This window comes from Zingiber officinale, chromosome 3A (assembly GCF_018446385.1).
Source record: "Zingiber officinale cultivar Zhangliang chromosome 3A, Zo_v1.1, whole genome shotgun sequence".
NCBI lineage: Eukaryota > Viridiplantae > Streptophyta > Magnoliopsida > Zingiberales > Zingiberaceae > Zingiber > Zingiber officinale.
In genome coordinates, this window is record NC_055990.1 from 108,803,032 (window position 1) to 108,807,694 (window position 4,663).

At 37.0% G+C, this 4,663-nt stretch overlaps 1 non-coding gene across 1 annotated transcript; it reads left to right on the plus strand.

The window, feature by feature from the left end:
* The first annotated feature begins 656 nt into the window (after nucleotides 1–656).
* On the plus strand, nucleotides 657–763 carry LOC122054404. Its single transcript, XR_006132720.1, has one exon. It is a non-coding gene; the product is annotated as a small nucleolar RNA R71 (small nucleolar RNA).
* The last annotated feature ends 3,900 nt before the right edge of the window (nucleotides 764–4,663 follow it).

Consider the following 4,663-nt stretch of genomic DNA (forward strand, 5'->3'; position numbering starts at 1 on the left):
TCTTGCTTCAATTCGTTTTGACCAGAAATGAATTCTTCAGGCATTTTCTCCAATTTAGAAATTTGATAGCCTTGAGAAGGTTGTTGTTGATGAAAGTTTTATTGCCTAGGCTAGTAGCTTGGTTTAGCCCTCGTGGATGGTCCTTGTTCTTGATTATTACGATAAGAGAAATTTGGATGATTCTTCCAACCAGGGTTGTATGTGTTGGAGTATAGATTATTCTATCTCTGATTGTAACTTATGATAACATCACACTGCTCAAGTTGATCAATTTGTGTAGAGATGGCTCCCAATGGGCATGAATCTTGAGCATGATCTGTGCTTCTACATTTTTCACAAACACACACTATGGCATTGACCGTGCTAGAATTTGTTCCCATATTTTCTAGTTTTTTAGTAAGAGCATCCAGTTTTACATACATCAAGTAATTGTATCTACATCGAATTTTCCTGATGATTTAATTGGGTTTGTATATGAATAGCCTCCACTCCTTTCTGTTGCCCATTGATGATGGTTTTGTGCTACACTTTTAATAATGTTCTCAGCTTCATCTAGGCTTTTGTTCATAAGTGCCCCACCGACTATAGAATCTAGAGACATCTTTATATGATAGTTGATGCCGTTATAAAACGTATGTAGAACTAGCCATTTTTCCAGTCCATGATGTGGGCATTGTCAGATCATATTATTGTATCTATCCCATGCTTCAAATAATGATTCAGAGTCTGTCTGTCTGAAGTTTGCTATCAAATTTCTCATATGAGTTGTTTTACTTGGAGGATAGAATTTGTCCTGAAATTATTGCTTACATTGTTCCCAAGTGGATATACTATTTGTAGGCAAAGAATTCAGCCACTGTTTGGCTCTATCTCTCAAAGAAAATCCAAATAATAATAATCGCACTGCTTCTGCTGGAACACCATTCATTTTCTTTGTACCACAAATTTCATAGAAAATTTCAAGATGTTGGTTAGGATCTTCATGTGGTCCACCTCTAAATTGATTATGTTGTACCATAGTGATTATCGTAGGCTTGATTTCAAAATTATTGGCTTCAACAGATGGCCTCGTGATGCTAGAACGAAGTCCTCTTGTATATGGTGCTGCATAATCTTTCAGTGATTTGTTTGCCATATTTGAGTGTTCTTGTTCTTCTAGATGTCTTTGCGAGGTTTTTTTCTATGAAAGGTTCTATCAATTTCTGGATCAAAAGGTAACAAATCTCCTACAAAGTTAGATCTTCGCATACAAAGAACAAGATCACAAGTTTTTTTTTTCTTCAAAATTTTCTCTTTACTTGAAAGACAAACTAAACTAAAATACTAAAAATATAAAATGCAAAATTTGAATTGCAACAAGGAAAATTGCAGAAAAAATAATAAGAAATACAAGGTAAGATTTCGAATTTTTTTTTCTAAAACTAGTTGCAACTATATAATAGAGAAGAAAAGAAAAGTTTAGTCTAACTCAAATGATTATCCCTAATGTTATAGACGTAGTCCCCGCCACTGCCAAAACTTGTTACGCAATCGCAAGTGCATGATTTCATTGTCAGTAATAAAAGATTATTGATCCCACAGGGATTGATTATAAGCACAAGAGACGTCTTACTTAGAATTAGCTTAACAATTAATAAGGTAGGGAATGTACTAAGTAAGCAACTAGGAATAGAAATAAGAAAGTAAATGAAGTATTTGGTTCTGCAAGTGTTCTAGGAATTCGGTTTATTTGTGATATTCATTAATGAATCATGGTTATCCAATTCATATCCTCAATTGACATGCATTTGTAGGAAGTTGCTGGTTTTCTCCTGCAGAAGACAACCGGAAAGGGACTTTGATCTACACCTCTAGCAATTAAATAGTTATGATCCCTATGAAGTCCATTAGCGGGATAGCCTGTCACCAACATCCCTTGGTCATACAACACATAAACACATCAACATTCAATGCACATAAAGGTGTAGGAACTAAGCATATTCAACTATCCCACCTCTTTGTAGAGACTAGCTTCACCTTTCAAGGTGACCCCCTAGACGTCCGTTAGCGGGGCAGCCTGCCACCGACACCCCTCGGTCATACGATCTAAGGTGTCCCTCTATGAAATTTACAAGTATCACAAATATTCAATCAAACATGGTAATTAAGTCCAAACACAAGAAACCACACAAGATCAAAAAGACACAAAACATAACAACATCATCTAGATAGGAAATTGGCATATCCATGAGATATTACATCAAATCACACCACAAATACTCCCTTAGTCCTAAAATAATGAATCTACTCCATAATACAAAGGTCGAGATCCGAAGGTAAGGAGATCACAAACATTTCAATCCCAATTCAAAAAAGATAATAGAAATGCTTATCTAGAGACGATGAGTGATCTTCGGAACCAATCCTTAGGTTTTGGAGTCGATACGGAGATGGAGATGCCTTTGGATCACCGGATCAAGGCTGGAGAAGATGAAGAACAACCCCAAATTTGATCTCCCCAAAGGGAGAGCCTTCCTCCTTTGAAAGAGGAAGAAACCCCCTTATATAGAGTAGGGCATTGGTACCACACAACCCATGCCACGGCCGTGTGGCCTTCACATGGCCTCACCCGTTCTCCTCTCGGTCAGGGTTACATGGTCGTGTGGCCTTCACACAGCTGTGTTATGCTTTGTCTCTGGATGGCTTACACGACCATGTGGCTCACACGTCCTAGCCAATCTTGGCCTCTAGAAATCTTGCACGGCCGTGTTGCGCACATAGCCTGGACTTTCTTTCTCTCTGGAAGTGTTTCTTAGGCCATATAGATCTACACGATTATGTTCTGGATACGCTATTGGGATGACACAGCCGTGTGGATCCACACGGTCATGTCATGCTCCTCCTCTGGTGAAGCTACATGGGATGTTTGCACCACTCGGCCAAAGTTATTTTCCTCCTTGCTTCTTTGGCATGGTCGTGTGGCTCACATGACCAGTGCTGTCTTCCTTCGCTTGTTGCCTGGATCGACCATGAACATCATTTCCTCTCTAAATTAGACTCTTGTAAATAGAAAATATACAAGAGTAGATCTCCGAACAAAGAAGAGTAATTATGCTGAAAGTAATACAAAGAGTATGAAAGTGCATAGACAAAGCATGCGTAATATATGTGAATGTGCATCCAAACATGCTATGTAAGTGTATATAATATACGCACATCAGTCATCACCTCAATCTACTTCATCTTTGTAACACCCACAAAATTATAAGATAAGTATATGGGTGTTATTTGCTTTAGAACATAAAAGAAGAAGAATCAAAGAAAAAGAAATAAGAGAAATAAAAAGAAGAGGTGAAGGTTTGAACCTTGAACCTCCCACCAAGGATAGAAATAAAATTATGTATGATAACCACTAGGATAATGAATAATATGTGAATGGGAAATGATGGGAATTGTAGTTAAATGTAAAGCTAAAATTTAGTGAAGGAACAAAGGGAAAAATCAAGTGGCTTCTTTCTCTTGTTTACCTCTTGGTTAAGGAAAAAGAGTAGCAAAAGACAAGTTGTCCTTCTCCCTTTCCTTCTCTATTTTCGTGGGATTTAAGAGGAAAATAAAGAGAAGGATTTAGGGAAGGGAATGAGGGCATATTCTCATTAAGAAAATACATGCATGAGTTAAGGAGGAAGGGAAGCAAAGTTCATTTTGGTAACTTCCACCTACTTAGCATAAAAAGGAAAGAAACTAAAGGTTTTCATTTTTTTTCCTTCTCCCTCACCCTTGCCGAGACTCTAAGCCTCCTCCCTCATCTCCACAAGCCAAGTTTAGGTTTCTCCCTAAGAGAAAACTAAACTACAAGAAGGAGTCTTCAACGTGTACCCTTCCAAGCAAGAGAAATTCGAAAGGAGTGCTAGAAGAAGAAGCTCCCTACTTCCTCTTCACCAAGGGTACCATTTCTTAAGGATTAACAAGTGAACATTAGGTAAGCTTCCCCTCACCTATGGTACAATGGTTTGTATGGTTTTCCATGGAGATAGATCGCTTAAAAAAAAACTTAAGATTTTGTTTAAGAAAATTCAGTCAAAAACAAGAAGAAGAGTTTAAGAAAGTTGTGATTAGATATGCTTTCTATTTTTCTTGTGACATGTATTTTATGTAAGAAGTTAATCTATGGTTTCCATGCTAGAATAATTAATAAAAAATTAGTTTCATGATTTATATGTTTCGGCCAAGCATGAACAAGAAGACTAGGTAAGTTCAAAACTCAAACTAAGCATGTTTCCTTATTCTTTTAGTTATGTACCCTATGATAATGAGGTTGTTAACTTTTCTCTTACTTGTATGTTGTTTGAAACTCCATTTACATGCTCATGAATATTCGGCCAAGTAAGGAGTAAAGGCCTAGGAGAGTTTTAAACCTAAGACCAAGCATGCTAAGATTTTTCCTAAGACAAGACATGAAGCTAAAATGTTATGCCATGATTGTATGTTAGTTATGAATCTTATTTCATGCTTATGAGGGTTCGGTCATGATGAGAGTTGAAGTCTAGGAAAGTTGAAACCAAGGCTAAGAGGCTCATGACCTTCTTGATAATATAATATGAAACTAGTTGATGTTTTAGGGTTGCTTGTTATATGGAATTTTGAATACATGTAACTTTCGGCCACATTAGGTTTTAAAGCTAGT